The sequence below is a fragment of the Rissa tridactyla genome, chromosome 2, assembly GCF_028500815.1.
Source record: "Rissa tridactyla isolate bRisTri1 chromosome 2, bRisTri1.patW.cur.20221130, whole genome shotgun sequence".
Taxonomy (NCBI): Eukaryota; Metazoa; Chordata; class Aves; order Charadriiformes; family Laridae; genus Rissa; species Rissa tridactyla.
Genome location: NC_071467.1, coordinates 8,850,815 through 8,872,833, shown reverse-complemented (window position 1 = coordinate 8,872,833; position 22,019 = coordinate 8,850,815).

The following is a 22,019-nucleotide window of genomic DNA, read 5'->3' as shown; positions in this document are numbered from 1 at the left end:
GAACCTTACTTGGAATGTCCACCCATTGTCGGTCGTTATATCACTCTTAACACATTCCGCAAGCACAGAGGGTGTGGAATTTGGATAATGAGGTGAATTCTCTGTGCTCAAAGAGCAATTAAGACTGGCTTTGCTATCTCTTGTGCAACCCAGGGGAGTGAAGGCTTGTCTGGCTATCACAGGATACATAAATAACGGGGTAGTCTTGGGGAGCCAGGACAGCCCTGCTTGTCTTGGGGAGCCAGGACAGCCCTGCTTTTCGTCAGCAGAGACAGTAAAATCAAGATAACAGAGACTTTGTGTAGCTCTTTGTTTCCTTGAGAGGCTACCATGCCCGGTAATTGACCTTTGCCTCATTACCTGTGAAATGCATATTAAAGTTGCATATGCTAATGAAGATTTTAGAGATCATGCTAAACATATATGACTATAGCACTCATCTCTCCACCCAAATCATACTACACGTCACCTAGGGGAGGGAAACCTCGTAATTTTGGAGATAAAAGGATGGAGAAAATGACTGTTAAATTGGGAGAGAAGAAACTTGATACCTGACGGATCAGTCGACGGGCTGCGTTCTCTTCCTCCACCCCAGGCAGGGACGCCTTTCTGGGTAAGCGCTGCGCCTTTCACCCTCTGGTGAATGTTACCCTGGGTTGTTGTACTATCGTTATTTTTGCTAGCAATATTAACCTTAAGTAATTAGCGCTATTGTAGTCAGTGAATTTATCAACGGCAATCTCGAATCTGCGACTGTCGCTCTCAATAAATAACTAATTTCGATTATTTGTGAATCTGATTCAGTGAAAGTCCTTTGGTGGGACTCTGATAGTAAATCAGTGAAAGTCCTGGGACTCTGACAGACAAATATCGAAACTACAGTCCTTTTAACGCAACAGAGGGAAATGGGACAGGCTCAGAGCATCAAGATACACCAGACACACAGGAATGCCCTGTGCTTTGAAGAGCAAGGTGTTCTGGGGTGCAGCAGTTGGGTTTACCAGACTGGCTCTGAGAGCTTTCCAGCAGTTAACAAATATGGTCCTGACTCCACTTTAGTGTTGGCCCTTCAAATATTGTGTAGACACAGTATGGCTGCCATACATCACAGGTCAGTAATTTTTAGGATATTTTGGGAAAGTTTATGATTCTAATGTCATCCCATCTCTGTGTGTCTGTGTGTAGCTGAGTGGTTAGATGAACATGCTGGGGCTTATCCAAGAAGATCTTTTGAAGTCCTTTTACTTCTGTTATCCCTCTCTGCCTTGAGTTGATGGGATTTCTTGAGGACCCAACAGACAAAATATGTGGCTGCCACAATTCCTAACACCTTGGCAGAAATGCACATATCCCTGTTGTCATCCTAGCCACAGCTGAATGTCTGTGGGGAGAGGGTTTGGGTAAATCCTGGCTGCAGGAGACCATGGTTTGCCAGGCTCCATGAATCCTAGGACACCTGTAGGTGGTTGAAAAAGCCTGTTGATTCACTAGATGGAGAAAATGGTGCTGGGACATTTTATGCAGTGGAAATGCCAGACAGAAGGTGGCTCACGTTTAATAGAAAGAGTCATACAAAACAACTGACTCTGCACAAGCCGGGTTAAAAATATCCATGTGCCGATGTCAGCCTCCTTTTATTTTTTTTCTTAGAATAGCAGTAATGACCTTGGCACAAAGCACTGCCTAGAGACAAATGACCAGCTGGGATTAATGGTCCTTGACTTAATTTCTGCCCATCAGCGCCTCCCAGCCAGTCATTAATCCTGCTGAAATGCTCTGTGCATTGATTATTATTGATTCATTCATTGATTGTGTCCGGGGTCTGAAGGTAGAAGCTGAAGTACTGAAGGCACCCTGGAGACTCTTCTAATAAGATGAGTTTGCTTAATTCATAGACTATTTGAGGTGCGTTAGAAAGAAGCATCATAAAAAGAGGTAGAAAAGGCAAAGAGCACTTATAGGACAATGAGACCTAGGCTCCTCTGGCTATTAGAGTCAATGGCATGTATCAAATTATTCTAAATAGGCCCTGTATTTAAAACAGGAGCACAGAGGAATCTGACATGTATTATATGCGTCACCTCCCAAGGGACAATAAGATTCCAAGCAAGAAAGCCCATCAGATAACCCACGCCTATGGCAGAGAAGGCATTTGCAGGGTTAATGTCCCACCTCTTTTATTTGAGACATCACTGTTTTCTTTGCCTTCATAAACACATCGATCCTCTGTTTCTGCAGGTTACCTGGACATGTTTAGTTCCTTTTCCCCTTGCACTTGTTGCCGTCTGACCTCGTCTATTCTGCAAGGAGCTGCATCTGAATAATTAATGTAGCACCCTTCAGGAAATCAGATTGATTCTTTTTAATACCTGCTTTACGGCAGGATTTGCAAATTGCAAAAGAGAGAAAAAGTGGTTTAAAAGATGATATGGTTTGATAACCTACCACCTCCATCTTTTCTCTTCAAGTTGCTCTACTGGGATTCAATGCAAAGGATAAATTAAAGTGAACAGCAGCATCTTTGGGTGAGTCCTTTCATGTCTTTTGATGTTCCAGTATGCATCAAATGGCAGGAGTGTACATAAAAGAGAAAAGTTGTGGTTGAAAGTGTTCCCAAATACACATTGCTGAGGTGCTTCCAAAGTGCTGACAGCCGCCAAGCACTCCACGGTGATGCAAACACTATTGGACAAGTTGTCCTGCTTCTGAAGAATGTGGGTAGATTTTTCATAACAAAAAAGAAAGAGGGTAATGTTGGCTGAGGAATTGCTTCCGTGTTCCTGATTTGCAAAGCATTTAAAAGAACCCAGTTATTATAAATAAGCCCCTATTTTATTCACTACTTGGCCAACAGAAGGAAGAAGTTTTGAAGTAATTTGAGGTCATAAAGGGCAGAGTGTTCTAGTTCCTGCCTATGTCTGCCCACTCATATATTGCTGAGTTTGTGACCCTCTTTAAATCTTATAATTGTTTTCTATTTTACATACCTTACCATTAAAATATGATTACTGTTTTCTTCTTCCATAGGACACTTACATATTTTAATGTTGTAGAGTGCACTGAGATCTTTGCACAGGAAAGATATCCTACTGTGTTATTGTGAGTGAGCAATAAAGGAGCTTGGTGAGTTTAACTGTCTCTAAGCTATGTAGCTGTGAACTATTTATTTGGAAACAATCAAATTCATATAATCATTTTCTTACAAAAATAATTTCTTGTGTGGGAGAACAAAAAATGGACTTGAGAAAGTTGTGATCTCTGTGAGTCTGAGGTCAGTTCTCTAGAACTATTTTTGGTTTTTTTTGAAACCATGGTTCTATAATAAAAACTGTGATGCCTTAGAGATATTGTGAGTACCCATATAAACACATCCATTAGAGCTCATTAAGGTCATCCTCAGTCAATGGGGAGAAACAGGAATTTTCAAGATGTCATTTAGTGAATCTTTTTTATGCATTCACCTTCAGGTGAGATAGCACCTAAGATCCACTGTTTTGTTTTCTTTTAACTCTAATGGGATCTTGGGGCATCTAGGTCCCTGGTGTTATTTTAAACATCTGCACTAAGGTAGATGAATCTCATATCTAATGTATGCCAAATGTCACCAAGACACAGTCTAATGATTAGGAGATGAATCAATGTAACAGGCGTGCTAAGGAGAGACTGAGTCCAGATTGTCTTCTAGAGTAGATTGCTATCAATTCAGTTTCTTATCCCTCCACTTTTCTTAGACCAATGAGTGTCCAACTAGCCTGTTGGTCTGAAATATAGGTTTTCAGTCTTATAGATGGGCTTTGTAATCAGTGAGCTATTGGATAAAGGAAGATGAACTCCATTTTCTCCTGTATTTTAGCAAAAAGGTGCAGTGGCTGCAGAGGTTTCTTGGCAACATTGATCCCTGACAGTCCCTCCCTGAGGGCCCAAGTTAAACACCCTGATTTGGAGAGCTGTGCCTCGTATGATCGTGTCCTCCTGGATAACTTCAGCAGCCTTCGTGCTAGATTTTGTGGATCCCACTTTAAGACGTTTGACTTTTCCTGACCTACAACAGCAGCCTACGTATCTAATGGAGTCATATGAATTCCATGATGTTGAAGACACCTAAAAATTAAGTGCCACCATGGCAAGCTACACAAAATCCACAGCTTCTGTGTTTTCAGCCTTACTTGTTTATCTCTGGATATAGCAACAAAGCCTTGCTATCTCCTTGCAGTGGACACTTTATCTCTGTGTGTTTGGTTAACCTCTTTTCCTCAGTGGCGTGGGATCAAATCCATCTGGGGAAATACCAAAAAGGCAGGAGACTTCCATCCACAAACACTATGGAATGTAATCCGTGCTTTGTAACCACCCACTTTCTTCCCTTCAACTGAATCTACTGAACTTTGTGTGGCTGTCTTCCTTGCTTCTGGAATACTGCCTTTGATTAACAGTAATGTAACTTGGCCGTACTCTGGAATCTCCACGGGAGTCTATTCTCTCCTTTCAGATATTCAGATAGTTTGCTTTTCTCAGTATTGCTTTCCTCCCATTTTTACTTTTTAAAACTGCTGGGAGGTTTTTATAGTCTGCACAGTCCTGTACATCAGTGACAAAGGCAAGAGAGTGTTCCTGCTAGTGCCATCCTCAGCAGTGCTGCCACATACTACATTCATTTCCTGTGTCTGAAAATCTATAAAGCTGTGAGATTCCAAAAGTAAACAAATGTAATCTTCTTTGGAAGATGGAATACATTGGCAGGTAAATCTTAATGACAATTGCCTCTAATTAGCACTCCCACCAGATGACAAATTTTTTAGTCACATCAAAGTGTCACTTGAAAATGTGTATATTCTTGTTTTGCCTTTGAAAACATCGAAGAAAAATCATATATATTGGTTTTATTCTATTGCCATAATTTTTCGTTAAAAGAGGGGAAAAAATGAGAGGTGAAAGGCAGAAAATGAGAAATGGCTTTGAGGAAAGGAGGTCTACTTTGAGTGGAGGATTGCACTCCATTCTGCAGCCGGTTTCCTATTTCGAACAGGTACTCTTTCAGTCTCTTGCACTCACACCCAAAGCTTCTTCATGAGCATTATGGAGAGATTTAATTGTGAATAGGTACTGAGAGACACTGGGTCCACTGAGCCAGGCTTTCACCGACTGAGAACTGAAAACACGCAGTGGGGACTCTCTGTGACTAGCAACTTTTTGAATGAGTGAAAAGTGGGATGTAATGCAAGGGCTATTTCAAACTGGGGTACCTTCACTAAAATACACAAAAAACATATTCTCCTTCTTTTCTTTTTATTGCATGGAAACTAGAATGGTTTTAAAATTGATTTCTATGACAGTCAGTTTCCATCTGAGGTAATTCTTCACTGGGGTCAATGGGACTGGGCAGAGCTGCTGTTGTAGATGTCCGTATCACAACAGTTGACTGAACTTACATTTCTGTGGTTTTCTTGGAAAAACACAGTAGCTAGAAGCTTTTCTTAAAATAATCGGTGAAATTCAGAAGAATCAAAAGCATCATCTGAGAGAAGCCTGTGCTACACATTGCTTCCCTACTGCCTCTGCTTCCACATGCACACTGAGAAATGTGGTAACGCATCTGTTCCCATAACGTGGTGCAGCCTGCTTCTTCCTCTTCCTTAAGTAAGAAACATAGATGCCACACACTGTCTTTTTAACAGGTGCATGATTAAATACTGCCATAGGCCCATGGTAGGTATTCACAGATAGTTTTGAAAAAATCATCTTTGTAGGATAAAGATTGATGGGATTCACAGTGATTTTTTTTTAGTTCCTATGGGAACAATTTCCATTTATGCTAAGGACTGTTGTGCCCCAAAATTATGGTTACTGATCTCAGGTGGGAGTGCTGCTGCCTAACTAACTTTTATCTTGCGGAATGATTCTGCCTATCTAAATATATGACATTTCTCTCTTCTTTATTCTTTTACAGTACATGCTATCCATTTTTCTGAGATCTTTTTTGAATCCTCATCCTAGTCTCCAAATATTTGCAAACATTTTACAGTTTTATATTACTTGCTAATTCAATAAGGACATTCTATATTCCTTCTTCCAAGTCATTAAAAAAGCATTTAACAGGACCAGATGGATTCTTGCAGAACACCATCCAATACCTTCTTTCAGTTTGACATTAAACCATTGATAATTAGTCTTTGAATCCACCTCCCCGACCTTCACTTAGTCTATGCTGTACCCTCACTTCTTGAGCTGTAAAGCAGGGGTGACAGCATTCCTGTAACTCATGGAATTGCCCTGACAATAAATTTAGCTGTAGTTGTCAGATCCAACATGCTGTAGTAGGCTGAAAAACAGATTTTGTCTACCTTCCTATGATCCTAGCTGTTGAAGTGATCTTTCTCATCACACGCAATGAAGAGCAACATGTACACACGTTTATTCTGACCCCTTATCTACATATGGAAATGTTAATTGTAATTCCAACATTAATTGGAATTTCCTGAAATATGTCCAGACAGAGTTGGTTTTCTTTGTCCGGGGGAACAAATTCCCTTTTGAGGGCCTAGGAAGGGCAGCTGGTTCACCATATTCTCTTATGCCAAAGCATAAGGAATGACAAACTAAACAAGAAGAAACAGAGAAAGGAATGACCAAGAGAAACAGAGAATAAGTCAACTTTCCCTCCTACCCTCTGCCCCAGATTTCCAAAGCACTAAGTACATATCTTCTGTTGACTTACATGGTCACTGAGTAATTCAAATCTGAGAATATATTCAGATCTGTCCTGTCTTTTTATCCTGACCACACAATCCAGCCTTTGTTCTGGCACTGTAGAATGAAATAATTGACTGTAGTGGATTATGCATTCCAGTTTATACCATGGCCAAATTCTGACATAGTAAAGCCCTCAACAGTAAGGGCTATTGTTTAATTACAGAACATAAGAGCACGAGGGCCTCAGAGAAGAAAAACAGAGTCCTTGTTTCAAGACAAAAGAGGAAAAGGTTCATCCCAATTAGGAGTTATCCTTAGGTCAATTTGTAGCCTCCCAGGGCACTCCACCCACAAGTATGTTATTATTTATCTTGAGCACTCCTACTGTTATATGTCTGGTAAAAAGTTATCCACACAAAGGTTGATTGCCAACTCCTTCTAGACATGTCAGGCTTCCCATGTGACATGATCCAACGTTCAGGGACCACACAGACCTTGCAGTAATCACAGAGAAGGAGATTGCCGCCTCTTGCTCAATGCTCAGATTTATGAATCCTTTTTTTGGTCCTATTGTTGTTCCAAGCTACTGCTCTGGTGAATGAAAATGGACAGGTATCTCCAGATGGCAACTGAGATCTTCAGACTGCTGAATTTTCTTTAGAAAATGCCTTTTTCTTTCAGTTTTCTAGAGAAAGAACTCCATGCCCAATTTAGATTCCTTTGTTAAACACATTTTTTCAGTCTGGGCAAATATGAGGCTATCTGTAGGTGTTATTCTATGATAGTCAACAAACTTAAAAGCAGCCAGAAACCTCAGCTGATGCATCCTTTGTGTCCTAAACTGGTACCAGGCCATTTCATCCATCAAAATAATGTTTCATATCAATTTCTAATTTTTCTGTCTCCAAATACAGTTGGTGGGAAAGCGCATTACAGCACTTTACATTATAAACATTTAAATTCTACTGCCTACTGGACTCGTACATTTTTATTGTGTTGAGGATGTCAGCAAAATAATTACAAGATTTTAAAATGCTGCTTTTTGAGAAACTTTAAGTGTATTTGTATTAAATTATCTTTACTGCCAATGACTCCTGACCACTATTTTATGGGCCCATCAGAGGTTTTTCCAGGTTCCTCTTTAATTATTAAAAATAAAAATTTGTCAAGTTTTTCTTCGTATTCATGCATTTCACTCATTGCAATTATCCAAACTGGGATTAGACAATACCTTAAAAAAACTATAGCACCCTTCGTAATCTAATTATCAGAACCTCACCAACTGCAGTTATTAAACCTAAGGTGAAGCACCAGCTGAGCGTACCATAACATGCATCCTCACCCCATGAAGCTGGTATCCACGGGGACCACACACATTAAAAACCACATTAGCATGTTGTCCATATGTCACCATTGCAAATATCTGGAAGGTAAAGTTAACAATGTGGTTTTACTTCCTTTGCCATCTCAGTTTCATTTTCTGGTTCTCCTTATTTTTGCTAGCACAAGTGTCTATGTCTCTAATTCTCCATACGCGAGCAGTAGCTTTTCTGTGTGTCATGGTTTAACCCCAGCCAGCAACTAGGACCACACAACTGCTTGCTCACTCCCTCCCAGTAGGGCAGGGAGAAGAGGGAGAAAAGGAGGGGGGAAAAAACCACAAACAACAGAACCCCTAATGGGTTGAGACAAAGATAATTTAATACAACAGTAACAGAAGACCAAAAAAAAGACAAATATAATAATGGTAAAAGAATATGCAAACTAAAGTGATACAGAATCACAGAATCACACAGAATGGTTCAGGTTGGAAGGGACCTTAAAGATCATCTAGTTCCAACGCCCTGCCATGGGCAGGGACACCTCCCACTAGACCAGGCTGCTCAAAGCCTCATCCAGCCTGGCCTTGAACACAATACAGGTAGCTACAACACAACTAGCTCTCACCACTCAATGATGGATTGCCCAGCCCATCCTGAGCAGCAATCATGGGTTCCTGTCTCCCAGACAGCCCCTGTTTATATACTGAGCATGATGTCTTTGGTATGGAATATTCCTTTGGCCAGCTTGTCCTGCCTATGCTCCCTCTCGGCTTCTATGGGAAGCTGAAAAAGTCCTTGACTAATGCAAACATCACTTAGCAACATCTAAAACAATATGTGTTATCAGCGTTATTTTCATACTAAATCCAAAACACAGCAGCTACTAGAAAGAAAATTAACTTTATCCCAGCTGAAACCAGGACACTCTGAAACAAATTTCTTTAGTGTATATATTTGAAATAGGAGCCTTTCCCTCCATATTTTTATATCAGGGTTTTAATTTAAAAAATCAGCTGACAGATATGTGTACCTTCATAATTTCCTAGTGTTTTTCCTAATGACAACAAAACAGTAACTTAGGGTACCTGTTCTTTTTGCCTAATGGTAGGTCACGGTTTTTGCTTCTTGTTTAACTGCATTTTGTTAATTAGTTTTCTAGTTCTTTTAATCTTGAAAATATCTTCTGTCTCCTCCCTCTGTTTCCCTCTTGTTTTTCTTCTTTTTTTTCTTTCCTTTGCCTATTTTATTCTTTCAATATCTTTGCTCTTTATTTCTTTTAAGCTACTATGGCTTTGTTCACTTTCTTTTTTTCATTGTCTCTGTTTTTTACTGCCATTGCTGGAGCTGAATCAAAGAATTTTCTATCACAGTTTTGAAATCTTTCATTTTCTCCTAGAAAATATATGAGTTAAAGTCAGTTGAACTTACTAAAAAAGAAAACAATGTAAAGTTTTATAGCCATATGAAGAGATTTCAGCATTTACATTCAACTCGAGGTAGTCTTGCTAGTTTCAAACAGCTTATTCCAAAGTTTAATTTGATTTTGTGATTTTTTCATGGCATACTTAATGTTGTCTGAAAGTAGGCAAGGTATTTTTCTGTCTTGGGAAAATTAAATCACCGGAAGTTGCCAGTATTTCAAATTACCTCAGAGTGACAGGATTAGGAGAGCATTAATCCTTGTGGTTTGGACTGAGTCTTTATTTCTGCTTATGTGCAATACACAAGTTCTGCTTTTCCTAGTGTTTTGCTCAGAACAGATAACTTCAAATTTTTGATAAATATTCCTGCCTCCTGAAACCTCTAGGTACTATCTCATTCTCACTTGCATTTTAGATGGCTCTGTCTTAGATTACCTCTGGAATCCTGACACAACGGCATTGTCTGATCCAGCTGCAACCCAGCCGAGTTTTCCTGTGGGCTGACAGAGAATCAGATTGCTGCTCGTGAACAGATGTGTCAAGTTGTTCAAAGACAGTGTCTCTGGCAACGTAAATTCCTCTTTAGGCACTGACTGTAGTGCTCGTTACCATAGTACCTGTGCCTCCAAAACATTAATAAAGTAGACACTGCTCCAAGACAGAGAAATATCACCACTTCAGCTTTCATGATGCAGGAAACAGAGCTACATAAAGCTGGAATCAGTGGGAGCCTGAAAATAGTAGCCTGAGGTTTTTCCCAGATTAAAGACTGAGGGAAGTCACCAGCACAGCTCTGTTAAGTTCCTGCTCTGAAAGTTGCCTTGGAGGAAACTTCCACTATTTACTGGTTAAGCATAGAGCCTAAAGAGACAGAGTAAATATACCAGTGTCATGCTGGTATCCTGAACACAGCAGGAGTCAGCAGAGAGAGACAGTTTTCTTGTTTCAGAGACCGAAGCCTACAGAATCAGAGTCACAGAATAGTAGGGGTTGGAAGGGACCTTCAGAGATCATCTAGTCCAACCCCCCTGCCAAAACAGGGTCACCTAAAGCAGGTAGGACAGGAATGCATCCAGGTGGGTTTTTAATATCTCCAGAGAAGGAGACTCCGCAACCTCTCCGGGCAGCCTGTTCCAGTGCTCTGGCACCTTCAAGGTAAAGACGATTTTTCCTTATGTTCAGACGGAACTTTCTGTGTTCCAGTTTGTGCCCATTGTCCCTTGTCCTGTCGCTGGGCACCACTGAAAAGGGTCTGGCCCCATCCTCTTGACACCCATCCTTTAGATATTTATAAGCATTGATGAGATCCTGTCTCGACCCTCTCTTCTCCAGGCTAAACAGACCCAGGTCTCTCAGCCTTTCCTCATAAGAGAGGTGCGCCAGTCCCTTGATCATCTTCATAGCCCTCCACTGGACTCTCTCTGGTAGTTCCTTGTTTTTCTTGAACTCCAGATGTGGCCTCACCAGGGCAGAGTAGAGGGGGAGGATGACCTCCCTTGACCTGCTGGCTACGCTCTTTTTAATGCACCCCAGGAGGCCATTGGCCTTCTCTGCCACAAGGGCACATTGCTGCTTCATGGTCATCCTGTTGTCCACCAGGACTCCCAGATCTCTCTCTATAGAGCTGCTTTCCAGCAGGTCAACCCCTAACCTGTACTTGTGCATGGGGTTATTCCTCCCAGGTGCAGCACCCTACACTTGCCCTTGTTGAGCTTCATTAGGTACCTCTCTGCCCAACTCTCCAGCTTGCCCAGGTCTCGCTGAATGGTGGTACAGCCTTGTGGTGTGCCAGACACTCGTCCCAGTTTTGTGTCATCAGCAAACTTGGTGAGGGTACACTCTGTCCCCTCATCCAGGTTGTTGATGAATATATTGAACAAGATTGGACCCTCTACTGACCCCTGGGGAGCACCACTAGTTACAAGCCTCCAATGGGACTCTGCATTGCTGATCACAACCCTCTGAGCTCTGCCACTCAACCAGTTCTCAGTCCACCTCATTGTCCACTCATCTAATCCATGCTTCCTAAGCCTACCTATGAGGATGCTCACTTTCCCAGTGTATTTGATGCCCAGGAGCTGCTCAGTCTCTCAGCTCGCTCTCACCTATGCCAGGAGACCATCTCTGCTCCGTTGTTACACTATCAGCTGGTTTTGTGCCCAGACAGACAAAGCCAAGAGGTGCTGACGTTGGTATCTCTGGCACTCTCAGCTCTGGCTGCTTAGAGCAAACCATCGGTGCTGTGGGTTGGTGCCCTGATGGTCTTGCTCATCCCACGCAAATAGTCACTATATTTACTCTTCTGATTTAGCCATAAAAGGTGTCGTATACACCACTTGACTTTAACCAGGCCTGCAGCTGATATGTGCTGAAAATTTTTGATGGCGGTCTTTAAAATCTTCCCGCACAACTCTATAGACAAGATGTTACTTGTGTGAATCCTAATGAAATTTAAATGTCATGAATACAAGATCTCATTTGGAAATTGCTACATGTTCAGAACAGTCCACATACTCAAAAGCATTTGAGTATGTAATTCCTTGAAACCAGTAACACCTATGCAGCTAAATCCCTTCAGGACAGACATAATCTGTGTTGCTGTGAGATGTAGGAACGAATGGAGACCAGGCAACTTGCTGTCAGGTTGCTATTGACCCACGTCTTCCAGTTTTCCCAAACATTATCTTTCAGTCGATTGCTCATGATCGCAAGCCTGAGCAGTTCCAGTGAGTTTCCAGCCTTCACAGAAACAAAAAATAAATCTTGAAAATAATACCAGGCTACTTGGAATATAGGATACAGCTCCACAAGAAAGGGCAAACCACTTTCCCATCTTATCAGTATTTCTGTCTTTAGTGAAATAACAGTCACTGACAACCGCTTGTTCTTGCAGTTTTTCTTCCTTTTAGGGTCTTTGTCATCTGGGACGTCCAACTGTTCCTTTTCTAGGAGAAGACATTAACATCTGCTGGCATTGACCTTGACCTTCTTTACATAGTAATATTCTTGAAGCATTGCTTTCTGCAAGCACTTTACGCACCAAATCCAAGCAATTGTACACTTAGGTTTCTTCTCTTGGAAAGTCATATTTTATGACTAGTCATGTTCTTAGGCTTCACTGTCTAGGAAAATAAAAATAAATTATGTTTATGTCTCCAAACTACAACCGTGACGTTTTGTATGCTGTTCTGTGACTCCCTCATGCATTGTATTTCAGAGTTGTGTGCAATATGAAATGACAAATAGGTATGTGGTAGCTTTCTTATTTAAAAAGCATACTGGGGCTGAGTGTTCTTGTTGTGCTGCTTTGCAGCTTTTCCAGGATGCAGCACCAGGGTGAGCAGCCGCAGTAGGCAAAATCTGTTTATTTTTAATTTACTTTTTATTGTACCAGTCTGAAACACTTGGCACTCCATAAAGTTAAAGACAATAACATCAAGCTCATCACTGCTAAGCAAACATATAAATTAAACAAGCTTTTAAATCTCCAGATGATATTCCACAGTCATTGGCAGATCAGCCCACAAACCATTGGGCGAACTGCTTTATCTCTCCATACATTTGTTTATTTTTCCTTTCTTTCTCTGCCTTAGATAAGTCACTTCTCATCTTTGAAGCAAGCAGTTCCTCTCCTCGTCATTTGTACAGTGCCCAGGGGAAGTCATTCCTGATCTCTTCCTTGCAACAGCACACATCATGACTGGGGGTTCACTAATCCATAATGCCACAGTTGCCATTTATCTCACCTGCATTAACACATCTCTACTGTAGATACAGCCATCTGAGCTGGTCAGCTTTGACTCCCTATATAGTCAGTATGAAGAAGCAGTACTTTTGGGATATTAATTCCTCTGTCTTCTTTTGGCTATCGAATTTAGGATAAAAGGAATTGTATCTTAAATTGTCTGTACAATAGTAGCTGGATCTCAACTGGGCAGTTCAGAATAACCAGCTCAGGCAGAAGTGACTGTTTTAAGCCAAGAGAAATTATGCAATTTACAGCCTGACAATCATCTTCTATTTGAAGGATCTCCATCCACTTGAGTAAGCCACCTTTCTGTCTGCTTTGCGTCTCAGGTGCAACACAGAGGAAGTTCATGTAAAGTGTTGCCCAATTACTCTAAGCCCTCCAGGAAATCTCACAGACATATATGAAATCAATTCAATTGGAGTTTGTAGTTTTGAAGGACAATGGGGGAAAAAGAAGAACTTGAGGATGACAGCATCTGATTTTTTGTTTCTCTGCACTAACACTATAAATAGAAGGAGGAAGATCAGTTACAAAAGAAGATCTCATGTGAAAGCTGAGATTGATTGCTCTCAGTGGACAGTGAGGGCATTCCCACCACAATAAATCCTTCAGAAATTGTGATTCTTGCATGGCCCCAGAAGTCATGAAGGATGGCAGCAAGGTGCCTCGCAGTGTGTCACTTACTCTGTTACAGCTGTCTGGGACCTGACAAAAGTACAGAAACCATTTTTTTGAGACTTCTTTTTGTTTTGAGTGTGAAAGAGATTAGAGACATGGAAGCTTTGCATGAAACAGAGCCTATCGAAGGATGGCTCTTCAGCTGGTATTAAATGGTGTCACCCTTTCAAAACCATGAAAATATTATGCATCAGGATCTAACTTAGTGTCTTTTTTTTCCAAGCAAATATATTTGAAGGTTAGAGAAAAGGGCAGAGGGTGCCAGCTGAAACAAACAAACAAAAATATTCCAAATACTGATGCTTTTCATAGTATCATCTCTATATTCCACAAAGGCAAACAACAGTATGATGGAGTGTAACATTTGAATTAAAAGCATATTTTGGTAACTCCTGAATAAAATTTCATTATTTTAAAGATAATTTTACTACTTTAAGCATGTGACTCTTTTTTTTTTTTTTTTTTCAGTTAGGAGAAGATAATATTGTACAATGAAAGAATCTGAAATGTACTAACAAAGCTCGGTGATATTTTGCAACTACTTATTTGTGCAAATCTACCAAAGGAGAAACCATTTGCTGATGATCAGTGCAGAGTGTTCACTGTACCACAGAAGGTGGCTGTCTTTCTAATTTAATTTTAGCCAGCGTTTAAATTCCACTTCAATGTTTATTTGTAAATATCAAGATGATATGGACCAGATCTTTTAGATGATACTGTTCCTGAAACAACAGCTATCTGTGATTACAAGATTGAATTAACTTCGATTTCATCATCATCTAACTCTGGCGAAACATGTGAATATATCTCCCTTAATAGAAGCTGGCATCAGTCATTTCCAGGCATTGTATCTTTATTTCTGAGATAGGAAAAATAGCCCTCTAAAACCTTTTCTTTTTTTTTTTTTTCTTTTTCTTTTTTTTTTTTTTTCCCACCGTAGAAATCAAGAGGAGAAAGAAATCCTTCTCTGAACAGCAGTTTTCTTCAACTAGTATCTCTTAGTTTGCAGGAATAGGGCATACTATCTGCTTCCTTTAAGAAGAAATATCTCCTCTAAACCGACAGCTTGCATGTAGTCTACGTATACATAAATACTGTCACAACATTTCATCAACAAGTGCAGGAAACACTCATGACACATACAGTCATGGCAAATCCATCACCTTACAATGGGGAAAGGTGATTCTTCTTAAAATAGAAACTGAAAGAAAAAATGTTTCCACTGATTCATGCTCTCAGTCACCCACTCATGGGAAGCAGCGCATTTGTGGTGACCAGACATCAGCCCAGCAGCCGGACATCACAAGATTTGTGTTGAAATGTTAGATCCAGGATCCATTGCAATGACATGGAGGACAAGTAACACCAACTGTCAAACCTGTCTTGGGTCTCTCAAGTTTCTCTCAGGGTGTGTAGGTTTCCAGTATGCATTTTTGTACTCTTTTGGGTCTGGCATCCTGTGTCTCCATCCTGTCCCACCTCTGTGAATTGTCAGGTCACCCCCATTCTTCATCTCCTGGGTGTCTTGTGAAGTTGCAGGTAAATGTGCTGGGGTCTTGATGACCTGCTAATCTGTGTGCCCTTAACACAGTCCATTCTGAGAGCCCTTGCCCTTCTGTGTGCTCCTGCTAATGCATCTGCACCCAGCCGTCCCCATGCATTCTCCATTCGCACCAATCTTTCTTAGTCTTCCCATTACAACTCTGTACACCCTGACTAACATAGATGCATGTGATTAAATTGTAATGTCATTACACTGACTGTTAAAGACTCAGGCTTTGCTTCTTGATAATCTTTCAGCTCTCACGGTGCACTGAATTTTAACATGCAGCCAAGGAAAAAAAATTGATTTTTTTGCATTTTTCTACTTGTTTAAAACCATTGAGAGTTTGTTTTTAATTTCCAGATGAGGTTGATTTTAATTGTCTTCAGCTATCTAGAATTAAATTTATACCTAATCTTTTCCAACTGGATATGGTCACTACAACAAATCATATATTTTATTAGCTGCCCCATCCTAAAATGGATGTTTGAAGTAGAAGAAATCATCCTCTGATGAAAGGTATGTTTCCTAGTCACCGACAATACGGAAAATTAGACTTGACTTACTCCAGTCAGTCGACTTTTGGTTGGTGCAAATTGCATAAAAGGAATCCCGCCTTTAACAGAAACCCAACTGGAAATGCTTCCAGATGCTCAGCGAACCATAAAGACCCACAGCATGCTCTGACTATCCAGTACTTGTCAGAGAGCTGCTGCTGGTCTGAGAAGGTACAGAAAACCAATCAAATTCAGGCATGTATGGCTATAAATAAGCTGTTTAATAAATCTGGATAGTTTGAGACTTAGAATAGTTAGAGACTTAGACTGATCTACAAAAATAAGATCCTTCCTGCCTTGTTCCTGCTGATCTAGTGCAGAGAAGAGAGACAGCCCACTCCACCCCAACACTGTGGACGTCCAAGGCATGGCAGGCATCAGCCAGAACCTACACCTGCCTTTGGACTGAAACAAACAGACCACTATCCCAGCTCCTAAAACTTGAGAAGGATCAAGGTCTGTGTCTGAGATTTGTGCATCTGGATCAGATCAAGAATGAAAGCTCATTTTTTGGAGGGAACACAGGAAGTTGAGCAACTAGCCTATAATGAAAATCCTGCTGTTGTTTGGGAATGAGGGAAACAAATCACTACTTTTTTTCCCCCTCTTTTATCTTTCCTCAAATGCCCAGACCCTTTCTGCTCAAGCTATGTGCTGTAATGGCTTACAATATTCTCAGCATTGTCTAAGCACAGAAGTGAACATCGGGAATGCCACTGTTGGAAGGATGTCACTCTCTTACTTCCTTTAATGTAACAGTGCTACCTGCCCTTGGAAGTCAAGAATGAGTTGGGTGTTGGATAAATAATGCTAACATTGCACAACATATGAACCACTACCTCAAATAGGTGCTTAGGGACAGATGTCCTATGTGAAAAATAGGCTATGGATTCAGGTATTTCCTTTCAGAAGCACTAGTATTATTTTATTTTTCCTGATATGATGGAAAGGAACCTCTTGGGAAGCTACTGTTGCATTGTCTGGGTGAATGGCAAAAGTGGTTTACAACATTTATGGAAAAAGGACTCAGCCTCTCATTTATAACTGCAAGGCAACACAAATACCATGGAAAAGCAGTCTCCAAAACAGAGGCAAACAGCTTGTGCAGTGGCTGCCACTGAGTTTAAAGCATCACGGAAGCAGCAGCTTCTGAATATCCTTTTAAGCCCACTGAGCCTTGATCCAGCTGTTAAAAATAACAATGTTTTTCATCCTCCGTAATAATCGGATATGGCAGGGCAGCGCTGGAAGAGAGGTTGTTGCATAACGAAACAGCACTGCAGCTCCCAAGACGGGGAGATCCCATGTGGGTCCAGTCAGCAGCAGCCGACCATCCCTCCAACCAATGCACTGTGCCGGCAACACCATCTGCCCAAGGACTCTGACACCCTTGTGCCTTTGCAAACAGCTGCGGAGCTTTGCGTTGTGCCCAGATGTGGTGGCCTCTCTGCCTTTCTGTGTAGGAAGGTCAGGGAAAGAGGCTGTGTGTCTGTATCTCGTCAATTGCACCTCGCAATGTGGCATATCATCCTAGTCATCTGGTGACACTGGCTTTGTAAAGATATTCCAGACTTTGCAGTTGAGTTCCTGCTGTGTTCTCTCTCCTGCAGTGTTCAGCAGAGAGGCGCAGAACAGAGCCACGGCACTCGCATCTCCCGGTGTCATGGATGCATTCACAGCAGGCACCTCTCAGACCCTCTCTGTTGGTGTCTGGATCTCTGCAGCTGAGTGCCAACAACCACCCTGAGATGATGCACTAGCTTCCTTTTTCCTGCCTCCCCAGGAGCCAAATTGTCAGCCACCTGGGATACATTCCTGAGGTCACATTGTGAGGTCACATTTTCAGACCAAGAGATCAGAAGCTCCTCAGCAGCAAAGGACTTGAGCACAAGCACCAGCTGAAACATTCAAGCAGTCCCTCTGGAAGCCAGTAGGAGATTTCACACTGTTAAGTGCTTCTCTGGATTGGTCTCAGACTGAGTTTGAACTTTGCTGTTTTACTTACCATAAGATTAACTAAGGATGAAAGAAAGTGGAAACAGCTAAAACTTGCCTTTTAAAGAAGGTGAAAATGCAGACAAATATTTCCCTGAAGATTTACCAGCAGTAAGGCTGGAGAAAGTGGTGTGGAAAGATATGAGACCTATTTTCACACAGGTTTCCTACCTATTTTTGGCAGCAAAGTTCAGCTGATATTTCTTTGTGCGCTCAGAACTACACTACACATTGCAGTTGGGGTTTGCAGGATGTAAAAATCCAGAGGCAACTGGCAAAGTAATAACTGTCTTAATTAAAAGAAATTAATTCAGCTGATCTTAACTGAACGTGCATAGGCAAGATGGGGTTTGTTCTATTATTATCTCATGCCAGGAAAACTCCAAAGCATTAAGAGAGAAGAGACTTATCCAGTGAAAGACCTGATAAATGCATCACACCTCAGGGCATTTTTCGGCCTTTGAAGTCACATCAGCCCTGGTTTGCATGAAATGCAGTAGAGATTGGCATTGGTAGGCACTCAGAAAGCTTGTTTACCTCCTCAGAATAACTCTCCTTTTCCAAGGAGAGTTATTCCCTTTCCCCAGCCTGCTGCTGGGGAAGTTGCTTCTGTGAGGGCCCTTTTGGCAGATGCAGAGTATAGAGAGCATCCAGGCATTTTGGGTACTTACCCATACACCACAAGAATGTGGAAGAGTTCACATTTTGCAAAGTACACGCCACGTCCACACCCTCTGAACATCTTGAAGAAGGATTTTAAAGAAAAGAAGTCAATTTTCAAAGACTTCATATTAAGCCAAGCAGAAAGACCTTATAGCGGCCTTCCAGTCCCTGAAGGGGGCCTATAAGAAAGCTGGGGAGGGGCTGTTTGCAAGGGCATGTACCGATAGGAGGAGGGGCGATGGCTTTAAACTAGAGCAGGGCAGGTTTAGATTGGGCATTGGGAAGAAGTTCCTTACAATGAAGGTGGTGAGACACTGGAACAGGTTGCCCAGAGAGGTGGAGGAGGCCCCATCCCTGGAGACATTCAAGGCCAGGCTTGATGAGGCTCTGAGCAACCTGATCTAGTTGAAGATGTCCCTGCTTACTGCAGGGGGGTTGGACTAGATGACCTTTAAAGGTCCCTTCCAACCTAACACATTCTATGACTCTATTCTATGACTGTAGGTTAACACTGGGCTATTTATCTGTTTTCCTCAAAGGCAGCCTGTCTCTGATCTTCAGTGGTACCCACCCACAGGCAGAGCCTGGAGGAGGATTGCCAAAATCTGTGTTGCTGAACGTGTAGTAGATAGAAAGGCTGTGCTTGAAGGAATGGTCAATCTGAAGCAGGTGCCTTCAGATGGGTGAGTGAGATTATTGCTTGTCATCTGAAGTCTTTGGAAGAAAGAATCATTGGAAGCTAGTCAGCTCCACAAAATATCCAAGTGAGAATAAGAAGAGTATCTTAGGACTTGCTAAATGTGCTTGGTAAGTCTCACCAGTACATACATGCAACTGGCAAGCCCACCAGGCATTTATCTTCTCTCTTCAGCTGTGCATGGGGCGCTGGGCTCTGCCTGATGCTGTGGCTTCAGTGAGACATCTGAGAAAGCAAACCTACCTCAAATAAAACCTTATGGGTTTTGATCTGTCATAGTCATGACAACTTAAATTGGCATATTTCACACAGCCCTGGTATTTCCCTTCCTCCTGCCTACAGCTTTCTATCATCTAGGGTACCATTTGCTCAATCTATTACAATGCACTCTTGATTTCAGTCCCCTACTTTGCGACCTTACTGCTTTTTCTTCCCGCAAAGGATCACAATATAAATCACTAGGTCAGGGAATAATGAATCTAGTATTTTTAAAAAGCATCCCACACACAGGCAGGATATCGACTGATGATTCAGCAGGTGATGGGCTGTAATAAGGGGACATTTTTTCCTTTAATTCCTGTTGAAAAGGGAAAAAGGAGCAAGAGACATACTTAGTTTTCTGAGACAAGTATCTTAGCTTCACTGGGCTTTCGTTCACTAAAATCACCTAAGAGGCTTGAGCATAAAGAGCTGGACAAAGCTAAAAGGATAAATAAACTGGTGAAAGACTGCAGCATGACTGTCTCTTTCCAATCTGAAAATTGGATTAAATATGGTTCTACCATTATGTAAAGGACAGTGAGAAAGGGCTGACCCAGTGGTCTGTGAACCAACAGGGATGCAGGATTTCCTGGTTTCTAATCCTGTCTCTGCCAGACCTGTTTGCCTACGACCACAGGGGTAAATGCTCAAAGAATCACAAACACAAAGGCCAGAAGGGACCATTAGAGCCACCTCACTGAACTGTTGAAAAACCTATTATGAGGCATTTTTGCCCAGTAATTTCTGCACTGAGCTAGTTAGTTCTTTGAGCAAGGTGAGGGTCACCAAGGACACACTTGTGGCAAGCACGGCTGGCAAGGGCAATGGGTGGATCGTGTTTTCTTTCTCAGAGGTTAAAGATGCTAGTGTAAGCTCTGTGGACGGCAGCAAAAGCTTTCTCCGAAACAATATGCAGAACACTTTCCTATCAGCAGCACCTGGTGTCTGCATTAGAGGGGAACTCCCAGTTCCTGCCCAGCCATCGGTGGGAACAGAATCATCATCTCCTAACAAGCTCATTCCCAACCACGGCAGCTGCCAAGTCCATCCCCGACCCAACCCAACTGCGTCATCCAGGGCCTGCATGCATGCCATCTCCAGCTGTTGGCTCTACAGCAACTCAACAAGATGTCAAGCTTTGGTAAAGAATCTACGGTTCTTGCAGGTAGATTTTGTAATAACTAATTCTTTTACTGTACTAGGGAGGAAAATCAAAGAATCAACCTGATGATTCATGAGTTCTTATCATTAAACTTTTTTTTTTTTCAGCCTTCCGATTCCTTGAAATAAAATTTAGTAGATATCATGCTGCCAAAAGGGCAGGAAATTTCATTGGGTGGCAGGTGGGATGATATCAGAACTGAGTGCTGCAGAAATGAAAATGTTTTGACTGACAAAAAGTAATATTTTAAAACACCCTATGCACAGATGTTAAAGCATCTGAAGGAGCTGAATAGACATTTCTCTAGTGAAATTCTGCTGAATTGTTGCAATCTACAGTAGTGTTAGGTAATATGTTTTTTATTGTATGTAAATCCAAGGAATTCCCCCTTTTCTTGAACTAAGTATCAGATATACCCAAAAAAATCCCATTCACCCACCACTTCGCAGATGTTGCTTTATTCCTTGAAACAAACGAAACCACAACAAAACTCCTCCAAACCTAAAACACACACAACCTCCTCCGTAGAAAAATTCAACCAGCCATTCAGAAATTAAAGCTCAAGAATAAAGAATGTATTTTTACTGTTTGTTTCTACCCTGGCCCTGTGTTTCCCTTCATATTTTACACTCCCTCCTACCTGCAGCTTTCTTATCTGAAGCTCATTCTCTCTCTCTTGTGTTTAACCTGAGGTCAAATGTATCCTTTATTTCCATGATATCCTTCAGCATTTTGCATTTCCCTGTGAAGTCCTCAGCCAGCTTGCTCTTTACCAAAGATTAAAGAAGGTTGGTTTTCATGCTGTTTTGAGTAACAAGAGTGTGAAAATCTGCAAATGCCTCCAGTACCTCCTCATGCCAGTCTCACCATCTGCACCCTCTCCACTTCCAGTAGCAGAAACTGCCTCTGGAGTTTCTGCAGTGTTTGCCCTTTGTACTTCAAGGGAGATGAACACTTTTGCAGAATTTATGGGCTGTGATGATGTCCCAGTGACCCTGAGAAAGTTACTGATATACTCAGAGGCAACAGAGCAAGATGACAGATAACATACTTGAAATACCTGAATACCAGTCCGGCACTTCCTGATCTGCAGAGACAATTTTGAAGTAAACTCACAGTCTACCAGTTTACAACTTCCATCCCAAACTGAGAAGAAGGGGAAATCTGATAGGAATCTTGTGTCAGCTGCCATCTGCAGGTCACTATCTTCTGCGTTGACAATGTATATGGAATGACTGTGGTGGGTTGACCCTGGCTGGATGCCAGGTCAAAGCTGCTC